Here is a 12,500-nt window from a genome sequence, read left to right on the forward strand (position 1 = left end):
GGAAGAGGGAGGGGGAGGGGAGAGAGAGAGAGAGAGAGAGAGAGAGAGAGAGAGATTGCTCTTGCTCAGCCTTTCGTGTTTTGGTTCTAAAATAGCCGGTCATGGCCGCTGAAGGCCAGAGTCATATAGTCCCAGCGCAACTTCCGTTTTCTGGATCGTTATTCTTGAGTTATTTACAAATTCTCCTTTGGAGTATTGAACAAAGAGTAATCAACTGACTCTAATTATTATTAATGCAATCATTAATATTCTAGGTAATTAAAACCATAGTCATATATATGTGTATGATTTTGTTAGTCACAAGGAACTTTCGCCAGCTTGCCATAAATCAGTTAAGGATTTCTTCAAGTTGATTATGTGAAAAAAAAATACTTTTAAAAACGACAGTTTTTAAAAATAAAAGTTTATACAAGACGCAAATAAAATAATTTAAAATCTCGCTAAAAGAATGTTACGTAGTACCACCCTCCACCCTTTTTTAGTGAAAAGTTACGTAGCTGGTTATATGGCCAATCTATTTAAGTCTCTCTCTCTCTCTCTCTCTCTCTCTCTCTCTCCACCAGACCCCCGCCCATATTAGTTCAGGTATGGTTCGTCCAGCTGAGAGCTAGGGTGAGAGGGTGGGAGAAGGGGGTGGAGTTGAATAGATGGGAGTGATCTATGCAGTAGGAAGTGAGGCTGACTTCCTGTATGGGGCTCCACTTAGTCAGCTGTCTGGATTCCTTGGGTTGTTTATCTATCCTTGTTTTTCCGATTGCCTGTTGATAGCTGTAGCAGCATGATTTATGCCTCACGTCGGGTAGAAACCCAGGACCTCTCTGAGGGAGATATGAGGTAGAAACTGACGAGGTACAGAACAGATCGTCAATAGAGAGGGTAAGGATTGCACCCCAAAAATAAGACCTCACCTAAAAAAAAGTAAATATAGCTTAGTTTTACCAGACCACTGAGCTGCACTGCAGAGTACTGGTCAAGATAGGTTTCAAAACTTTTACTTCAGTTCTTATGGGACACTGAGACTTATCAGAAACCGAATGAATTCTCAATAGTGCATTTTCAACTTCTTCCACCTTGACTCCTTAGTTTTGAGTTATTAAAGAATTAGAAGCATCTGCGCTGTATTTGGTTGATTTGCAAACGAAGAAACAAGGCAAAAGTAGAAGGATCTTGCAGAGGAAAACTTGATTTTGATAATTCTACCCATCAAACATACCGCAGACCTTTTACAAAAAATTCACACAGAAGATTTCTACAACAAGAACCTCCTGGATTACAAGTACTATCGACGAAACATGACGTCTCAAGAGTCAAGCAGTTTTGTTTGCATTCACTGATAACAGACAGATAGATATATAAATGGACAGATGTTGGCCCCTGGATTACAAATATATAAAATACTTGTTACAATATTTAACTATATAATAATGTCCATTATAAATAAATGGCATCAGATTCTGCCTTGACAACTAAGTCAGAAAGAGTGGCTTATTGAGAAAGAGTTCTCTACTTCAATACAAAACTGGAGTCAGGAGAGACAAAGATTTCTGCCAATAAAATGCTGAACAGAGAGAGAGAGAGAGGGGGGGGGTTTGCATGTGCTATCCACTAAGAATCTAGTATTTTTATTTTACCACTGCAGAAAATGGAAGGCCAAAAAGACACCGAATTTTAGTGTAGTGTAGAAATGAGAACTGGAAAATTACTCAGCTGCAAAAATCGAATAAAAATTCCAGATTGACAATATAGACTTGGATCAACGTTGTTCAGGAGCAAAAAAAAAAGACTAAAAATACAAAGTATTGATTTTTTTTTTTTTTTGGGAACGAAGGAAGATGGAGAAATGATTCTGTGTACCACGGCGATAATATTCTAAAACCAGGCAGGGAGTGGTGCAGTTATTGGCACTCCATACAAATATATATATATATATATATATATATATATATATATATATATATATATATATATATATATATATATATATATATATATATATATATATACTTGCTGTTTGATGTCGGAACATTCTTCAGACGATGTAGATTTTTTTAATTTGTCTTCAATTTGATGGTTTAAATGGCACCACATACATTCAAGTCAAAGTAAATGTTCAAAATATCAAAATGATGTGGACAGTCTACTGTGAATAAAATTTATATATCTTATAAAATAATAATTTTTTTATGTAGTAACTGTACGCTGATTACACAGAACGTTCAGAAGGATGCCATACAATTATATAAATACATGCAGTACAATAATAAAAGTAAGAATAAATATAAAAAAAAGGGGGTCAGTTTTCGAAGTCATCTATATTCACGTTAGAATCAGATCTCTGTTCTGACGGAGCGAAATGTCCCGAAGGTGCCTTAACTCTTCACTTGCTTTACTTGGACAGTTTATTTCTATATACAGTATATCAAGTGTGGGACGAGGTTTTTTTTTTTTTTTTACTTTTCAAGTGAGGACAAGGTTAAAAGTTATTTCTGCGTTTCACAAATTATTGTGTTGATTTACACCTTGTTATCATCATAATATCAGGACGTACTTTTTCCCCTCTTACTATAAATGGCTCCATCAAGCATTGCTCTGCTTGGAGTAACAGGAACCCGTCCCTTTCAGCTCAACCACCATCAAATTTTGGCCTGTAGTAGTAGTAGTAGTAGTAGTAATTATTTGTATATAATTAAAATGAGTAGATTTCCATACGGACATTAATGCTGTGTACGTAGCAACTTAACTTGAGGAAATATTTAAATTTTGCATAAATACATACAGATTTATTTTCAGACTCTTAATACACACACATATATATACACACATATATATATATATATATATATATATATATATATATATATATATATATATATATATATATATATATATATATGTAATTTACATCCATACATAAAAGCGCGTGTGCATAGTAATTTCAGCTGCAAGTACTCACACAACGATGCATACCTGTCATTCGTGGCTGTCACATGACATACAATTTACCGGGGCACTCCGCTGACGTGCAGCTCTGAAAAGCCACCTGACAACATAATATTACGTTTCGTCCACAAATTCAGCGTAACTTATAATTTCACATTTTTTCCGTAATCGTCAATTAGAGTCTCTGTAAAAGCCACTATTTACTATATTATTAGTCTGCCAGTTCCATCGGCCTCTGTATGACTCAGAAGTTGCTCGTGGACCTTGAACATAACTGCTCGATGGAGCCATTCGGTTAAAGGGAAAAATGGAGCTTTACCCCCGAAAAATAACTAAAATAAATAAACGGAATATTTCACTGTTTATAACCAAAACTCTTATAAACTCAGCTGAACGAAAATATAAATATTAATCAAATTCATTTATGCGCCAATTAACGTTCACATGAAGTTTCGGGGGGGAGAAGAAAACGAAAACAAACTTCTAAAAGCGGAAAATGAGACAATTATTGTCATAAAACTTCGAATTTGCCTTTTAAAAATCTAAAAGTTTAAACACAATATGGCCACTAATGAGTATGGTAATTGTGTGTTTTGACGAAGGGGGAAAAAAATAAAACCGGTTCAAAATTAATCTAAAAGTTGAACGCGACAGCCAAATTTATCTACAAGAGGGGGGCCAAGTTTTGAAAGGTGTACCGACGTATAAATTAGATTACAGGATGATATTAAAGCGGAGACGTTGCGTACTGTATATATCATATTATATAATTTCTTTTTTCTTCTTTGGGTTAAGGTGGACCATTTACCTAGCTAATTAGAAAATTATTATTATTATTATTATTATTATTATTATTATTATTATTATTATTATTATTATTTAGTTTAGGTTTCAGAGTTTTATAGGCTACCTCACTTTTTCAATATACCTAAAACATGCCCTTATTATTATTATTATTATTATTATTATTATTATTATTATTATTATTATTATTAGCAAGTTGCCTCCCTCGTTTAAATCATTACTGCCAAACCGCGGTGGACATATATGTATGTGTGTATACATACATGAATTTTTATCACATCACCGTGATTTATATGCGAACATTAAGCTACAAATGTCGCAAAATATCCAATTCGAACTACTTCGGGAATATCACAGAAGGGGAATTATAAGCGATAAATGGATTGGTAACTAAGTGACTCGACCACTCGACTTCTGAACGTCGACTGGAGGTCACTGGAGAGTACCGTCGGGTGTTCGAGTCACTTAGGCACCAATCCATATATCGCTTATAATTCCCCTTCGGTGATATTCCCGAAGTAGTTCGAATTGGATATTAAGCGACATTTGTAGCTTAATGTTTGCATATAAATCACGGTGATGTTATAAAAATTCATATATGTATACACTCATACATACATGTCCACCGCGCTTTGGCAGTAATGATTTAAACGAGGGAGGCAACTTGCTAATAATAATAATAATAATAATAATAATAATAATAATAATAATAATAATAATAATAATAATAATAATAATAATAATGTGTTTGCACAAAAATCATGGTGATGTGATAAAAATTTTATATATATATATATATATATATATATATATATATATATATATATATATATATATATATATATATATATATATATATACAGATCAAACAATGGAAATAAGTATACCGAATAAATACACAAATTAAGTCGCAGCTAAACATGAGCAGGAAAATCAAAAGTAAAAACATCAGAAACACCGACATACAAAAAAAAAAAAAAAAAAAAAACCTCCAGCCACCCTGTGGAAAAAGTTACCCTCACTACCCTGACGAGGTCAGTTCAAAAGCAAAACGGCATCATAACTGGATTTCCAGCCTGCTTGTATCCAACCACTCCTACAAGGTCATAACACCCACAAGTTGGAAAGAAGAGGCGTTGTCCTTGAACCGTATATGAATATTTGTTACAACTTTTTTGATCTCGGATTTATTCATGTTTGTTTTTCCAGGGAGTTATTCTTCTGGTTCTGTTATCAGGCTTTGCTTAATGTGTGTGTATGCGGATGCTTACATATTTTGAATAATATTAGTAATAACATTAATTATAAATGTTATTAATGGCAGAAAAATTATTATTATTATTGTTATTATTATTATTATTATTATTATTATTATTATTGTTATTATTTATTATTATTATTATTATTACTAACGGCAAGTCACTTGGTACCCACCAGGGAATCGAATCCTGGGGATTTTGCACATGCAGTTTAGATTAAGCTGGTTATATGCTAGCACAGGCTCTTGGTCCTGAAACAACCCGCAAATTATCCAATTATTATTATTATTATTAGTAGTAGTAGTAGTAGTAGTAGTAGTATCATCAAAGCAAAACGTGACAACGGAGAAAACGGATATCGTAAAGAACCGCTGACGTCAACAGAGGAACAATGCATTTTTCGGACGGGGTGATGGCGTAGGGAGTAGGGACGAAGTAGGAGGAGGGAGGAGGGAGGGAGGTGTGAGTGACATTAAATTTGAAGAGTGGGAACGCTGACACTGATGCTGTTATCAGATTTCATTTACCCTGTCTGGTAGGACAGCTTTTTGTGTTGCCTGTCTCGATTAGGTTTTTTCTCTCTCTTTTTTTTTCTTTCACTTGCACCGCGACGGAACTGTTTTGGTTTTGTGTCTTTTCGTTTATTTGTTTGTTTACTTATTTGTGTGTTTTGCTGTTGTGTAGTTTCAAGCTTCTTCGTCTCTGAATATTCTTTGTATAAATTAAGTTTTCGATACATGCAAACAAAACACACATACAAATATATATATATATATATATATATATATATATATATATATATATATATATATTATATATATATATATATATATATATATATATATATATATATATATATAAATTAAACATTATATATATATACACACAAACACACACACACACACATATATATATATATATATATATTATATATCTTATATATATATTATATATAGGACTATACCCACACAGTGGTAACACACATTATATAATGTATATATTTATATATATTTGTCAACAACTCCAGATAAGGAAAATTAAACACTGGGTGTAAATCCCGACCGCTTTCGTCTTTATATCTAAGACAACTTTCAGAGGACTCGTACACAGTGGTAAAAATTTACAATGTATATGTTAGAGAGACAGTACCAACGAACGTCCAGATGGTGGGAAACCAAATATACCCGCCTGACAGGTAGGAAGAATAAGGAGTAGTAGTGTGTGTGTGTATGGCCATATAATGGTTTTGACATACAATATATGGCTCCAGGATTATATATATATATATATATATATATATATATATATATATATATATATATATATATATAGACCTAATCCTGGAGCCACATATATATATATATATATATATATATATATATATATATATATATATATATATATATATATACCTAAAAATTTGATGAATAAAATTTTACATGGGAATCAAATTGAATCGAAAATAGTAAACCCCGACAATGGAAAAGAATATACAAAAATAATGACATAATCTGAAACCCATTGACTCAAAATCGAATTTAATTTAAAAACCTCTATTATTATTATTATTATTATTATTATTATTATTATTATTATTATTATTATTATTATTATTATTATTAAAGTAGTTTAACAAGACCACTTACCTGTACATAGACACTTATCATCTAGAATACTCATGCGAAAACTCACGGGGCCGGAAACAGCAATATTTTTGGCTGGGTAAAAACTCGTTTCTCACGAAGAAAATAATAAAACGAGTTGAACTCGATCTGGTAACTCATACGTATTTTATAAAGTATACATATTTTTTCTTAGAAAAAATACCGGTACTCTATACATTTATTTATGCAAAGCAATTTTCAACGAAAATTAAAGTTTTTAGTAAGAAAAATGAAACACTTACCGGTATGTAAAAATATATCCTATTACTCTTGATTTTAATTAATTATTACTCTTGATTTTAATTAATTATTTCGTTTCCAGTATTACAAAATACCATCTCTTTGGTTTTCAGCTATTCTGGGATGATGCTGTTAGTCTCACACATACCCCTTGAATGTTCAAGGGTATTTTTTTGTGGTTACCCATCCAAGCAGCGACCAAACTCAGATTTGTTTAACTTCGCTCATCAGGCTAGTAGCAAAAGAAGGAATATATGATATACATGCATACATATGTGTGTGTGTGTGTGTGTGTGTGGCTAATAAAGTTATGCAACATAACATGTTAACATGCTTAAACATAATATACAATAAATAGCAACTTCCCTCCCTCGCGAACATCCCAAAAAATAAAATAACGAGAACGCAACTGCCTAAGAACAATGCACAAGGCCGGCTGAACCTGCATTAGGGATGCATTGGCGGGCAAATAATGCAGATGTCGCCGGTGACGTGAGCAAGCAAGCAAGCGAGCGAGCGAGCGAGCCACCCCTCCGAGGAGCACAGTATGCTGACACGCGGCCGCCGGCCACGACGAGGCACCCAGGGCGGCAAATGTGGCTGTTGCTTAGGGGTTTGGTGTCGTTCGTTCAGTAGCTCTGTCTAATAAAGCACTTACTCTCGCTTTGTTCTTGTTTAGGATTAGGTCACCATATTTAACCAACCCCCTTTGGGGGGGGTGGATTAGGTCGATGTTATTTTTGGGTAGGTCTACGTCACAGTTCCCATGCGCAGTTCCATTATCTCATGATGCCTTTACACGCTTCCTTAGAGCTATGTTGCAGCTTTTGCTCAACTCATTTTAACACACACACACACACACATACACATATATATATATATATATATATATATACATATATATATGTATATATATATATATATATATATATATATATATATATATATATATATATATATATTTATATATAGGTTTACGGCTGTTTCATGTTTCCTCAAAAATCCATTGCTTTCATAGACATAATTTGTTTTTTTCATTTTATAAAAAAGCGACCATACCACAACATATACAACTTTTCGTAGGATTAACTGCTTAAGGGTAAAAAATTAAACATAAGTCATGCATAAATTAATTGTCATTTTGAGCTGCTTATTATTAACAAAAAAACACAATCTCTCTAGGTATATATATACATACAAACATATGTATATATATACACATACACATACAGTATATATGTATGTATATATACATACATATATATACATATATATATATATATATATATATATATATATATATATATATATATATATATATTCACAGAAGTTTTCATAATGAAAATAAACAAACATTCGAATGAACAGGTTATGCCATAATGATATTTCTACCGAACAAAGCAATATTTAGGAGTAGATGAGGCCATACGTGTGCAAGTTACAGAGAGAGAGAGAGAGAGAGAGAGAGAGAGAGAGCAGGAAGTATTTAGACATGCGATGTTTTTATATGGTCATGTCCACTGGTCATTTCTGCAATTCTTGGTACTTTTTGAGAGAGAGAGAGAGAGAGAGAGAGAGAGAGAGAGAGAGAGAGAGAGAGAGAGAGAGAGAGAGAGTTAAATCCAATTGTGAATACCAGTCACATAAATCCCATCTTTCGGCGCTGGCTTAAACATCAATCAAGCCCGTCTCCTGTGGCGTTGTCATGTTGTTATTTTCGTAGCGTCATCACGGGGATTTACAGCAAGTATCGACCGTCTGTCTACCTCGCAAGAAATCCATCACTCTGGACGTGCGAATCCAGACATCGATTGCCGGTAAATTGGCCTCATTTTCTCACGCTTATTTTTAGCTGTTACATTCTCTTTTGCTTTCGTGTTGTATTATATACACATGTATATATAATTTATATATACATATATATAAATATATATTTTTAAATATATATATATATATATATATAAATAAATAAATATATATATATATATATATATATATATATATATATATAATGTAAAGAATCTAGAACCTTTCCACAAACTCGCGCCATGAACATGAAATAATGACGCTTCCATAAAAGCTCGGCTAAACACAAGAAGCCATGGAGTACAGTACAACTGACACGTGATGCCTACTGTACATTACAACATGCACAAATACACAGCACAAGCTAAGCTGCTACTTTTTAGAGAGAGAGAGAGAGAGAGAGAGAGAGAGAGATTCAGACCACAAGTAGTTTATTACCAACATGAACAGCCAAATTATCACTAATCGGCACCTGTGGTGTTCAGCCGTTAAGTCGCCTGGATACAGGTGCGTGTCATGAAGCGCTTTCTGTTCCATTTTATGCGCGGTGTTTTATGCTTTCGTGCACAGGTTAACTGTAGCACAAACCACGGTACCATTGAACGACAGTAGAATTCGCATTCTACCATTTTGCGAGAATGGAAAAAAAAGTATATCTTAGTTTAACCAGACCACTGAGCTGATTAACAGCTCTCCTGGGGCTGGCCCGAAGGATTAGATTTAACGATTGAACAAATTTTCAGGAGCGTAGGCTTCATCCTCATTTAAGTGATTTCTTAAATCATCTGACGAGTGATCATGATGGCGTTTTCAAAAGAACGAACAAAGACACATACAGCGCCTCTTTGAAGAATTCAAGGTAAAAAATAAAAAGGAATTGTTTGCAGAAGAATTTGCAATTCTTCGAATTCGACGTGAGAATTCATGCGTCTACAGTTCGTACACCCTGAGGATCAAAACAATGATTTGTGGCTCTGAATACGAATGGTTCAATCAAATTTTGGACATAGCTCCCTTGGCAATCTTGTAATTTTTTTTCCTCTTTAACAAAAGAATGTGCACATGACAACAGACAGATATCTGAACATTCACGATCACTCTACGGCGTCATTACCTAAGCATAGGTCTAGTGCAAAAGAAATAGGTAGTGTTTACTAACCTAGAAGATTTTTTTTACTCAGGTTTTCTTATATATTTTCTATTTCTTTTCAGAGAAGTGGAAATCTTCAGCCAAGAAATCAATGCAGAGGTTGTAAAGGAAGGGAGTTTAATCCAGAAGCTACGAAAGGTGAGTAGGCCTAAGACTTGTTTATTTTTATTATGACTATAAAATATAGTCTTAAGTGTAGCAGGTAGCTTATTGCATTCCTAAGGGGTACCCAATGGCTTGGTTCCACAACAGTTATTTCAGATTAGGACAGGTCTGCTTGATAGATCATTGTGAGGGCATGTAGTTCATCATATCTTATAAGCCACACGTTAAAAACAAGGGGATATGGACAGGGTGGGTTACTTTGTTAATTTAATTAACTTGTTTTAATATGGGCAGGGTGAGTTACTTTGTTAATTTAATCAACTTTTTTTCCAATAACTGATCTCCTCTTTCTGTATTTTCTATTAATTTCTGTTACTTCTTGCAAATGGACACCATATTGGTTGGAAGCTTGAATTTCAAGTCAATGGCCCCTGTGGGCTTCTTTCGAATATGTTTAATAATAATAATAATAATAATAATAATAATAATAATAATAATAATAATAATAAGAATGGAATGTAAAATTTAGGCCAAAGACCAAGCGCTGGGACCTACGAGGTCATTCAGCGATGAAAGGAAAATTTAGAGTCAGAAGGTCTGAAAGGTGTAATAGGAAGAAAACCTTGAAGTCGCACTGTGAAACAATTGTTACGGAGGGTGGAAAGTATGATGGAAGAAAGGGAATATGAACGGAGGTACAGTCAAAGGAGTGGAAGGGGTTACTGCAAAGGCCCTTAAGTAATCTTCAGTGCATTGCGTGAGGTGCCCTGACGGCACTGCCTGCCTACGAGGATAATAATAATAATAATAATAATAATAATAATAATAATAATAATAATAATAATAATAATAATAATAATAAAAGGATTTCCAATCATCATTAATCCAACGAAAAGGAGCCCAATCTCTCATCCAGATGCCATTTTGATACACAAGAGACAAAATCAAAGACACCTGAACATTAGGGAAAAAAAAAAAGAACCTTCCTGACCTTCCCGTCGCCAAGGTCAAGCAAGGAACCTCTTGGCCCGGAGAGGTGGGGAGGGGAATTCACAGGTGCGTCGGCCAATTATGTACCCACTAACGACGCATTTGTGTCTTCCGCTCACCTGATGCGTCCTATCTCGTCTCGTCAGCCCCGGTCACTCACCGGGTTCCACCTGCGACCTACCTGCCGCCGCCGCTTACATCAGACGCCCATGGTCGTTGATTGTGATTTTAGGGGGCGCAGTTGCCGGAATCTTGATCCTAAGTCCTTCATTATATGGTCAATGAGTAGATGAGGAAGGTTCGAGGGATCTCGTTTACTGAGCTGTTCATAAAGGGGAGAGAGAGAGAGAGAGAGAGAGAGAGAGAGAGAGAGAGAGAGAGAGAGAGAGAGAGAGAGAGAGAGAGAGTTTCATGACCATACAAGTATTAAAAGGCAAAAATTTGAGAAAATGTTCATGTTCGAAGGACTTGTTCATTTAGCTGTTCTTGAGAGAGAGAGAGAGAGAGAGAGAGAGAGAGAGAGAGAGAGAGAGAGAGAGAGAGAGAGAGAGAGGGAGGGGGTTTCATGGCCAAACAAAGTACACAAAGGCAGAAAGTTGAAAAGTTTTAATTTTTGTTACTGAATATTTTCTATGAGAAGTCAGATTGCAAAGGTAACTCACTATTTACCTAGACAAGGGGTTTCCAGTTGTTCTCTTGGTTTATTTACCAAGTATTGTCGGAATTTAACCACATGCTCTTTGCCATCCTGAAATACCATCTCCGTTAACCCAGTACTTTGAGTCAAGAGAGTGGTAACCAGCGCTCATTTGTTAACCAAAAATTCCCTGGAGTAACCAAATGCTCTCAAGAGTCGACCAACGTCGTTGTGACAACCTGATGCCCTCTCCCCCGTAGGGGGGTAGCGCCGTCAGTGCACCTCATGTGGTGCAATGTAGGCATCACTTAATATTCTTTGCAGTCCCTTCGGCTCCTAGCTGCAACCCCTTTCATTCCATTTACTGTACTTCCGTTCACATTCTATTTCTTCCATCTTGCTATCCATCTTCTCCTACAAATTGTGTCAGTGCAACTGCGAGATTTTCCTCCTGTTACACCTTTCAAACTTTCCACTATCAATTTCCCTCTCAGCGCTGAATGACCTCATAGGTCGCAGTGCTTAAACTGTGGACTAAATTCTATGTTCTCAATTCTACCCAGATGCCTTCGGAATTAACCAAAGCACCTCTCAGTTAACTAGGAACCCTGAGTTTAGAAACTGTTTCTCAGATCAAATGGTTTCCCCGAGTTATCCAACCATAAAACTGCAACCCACAAACCTTGCCCCAGACACAGAATAGTTACGTGTTTAAAATGTAATGTAAATAATTTATTTTGCAAATGATCATGAAACTGGGCAGGAGTGGTGAAGTTGAAGCAAGAAAACAACTGTCGAGTCACATTATTTACCTAATATAGCCTATATAGCATAAGAAGTATTGAAAGGGTGAAAAATGCATAGATTTGTAGAAGTGGTGAGCTGATAGGTGAAAGGGTGGAGCA

General features: G+C 34.9%; 1 protein-coding gene and 1 long non-coding RNA gene across 10 annotated transcripts in view; one reads left to right on the forward strand and one right to left on the reverse strand.

Moving 5' to 3' along the window:
* The window catches only part of LOC136836938 (uncharacterized), a 235,111-nt gene that overhangs the window by 122,127 nt on the left and 100,484 nt on the right, over positions 1 to 12,500 (forward strand). Inside the window, exon 2 of the long non-coding RNA XR_010852509.1 lies at positions 9,926 to 10,001. This is a non-coding gene — a long non-coding RNA (uncharacterized lncRNA). The remainder of the gene's footprint in view (positions 1 to 9,925; positions 10,002 to 12,500) is intronic.
* RhoBTB (Rho-related BTB domain containing) overlaps positions 1 to 12,500 on the reverse strand; it is a 137,388-nt gene that overhangs the window by 97,852 nt on the left and 27,036 nt on the right. The gene's annotated exons all lie outside the window — the stretch shown is intronic.

The sequence above is a fragment of the Macrobrachium rosenbergii genome, chromosome 57 (genome assembly GCF_040412425.1).
Source record: "Macrobrachium rosenbergii isolate ZJJX-2024 chromosome 57, ASM4041242v1, whole genome shotgun sequence".
Lineage (NCBI taxonomy): Eukaryota > Metazoa > Arthropoda > Malacostraca > Decapoda > Palaemonidae > Macrobrachium > Macrobrachium rosenbergii.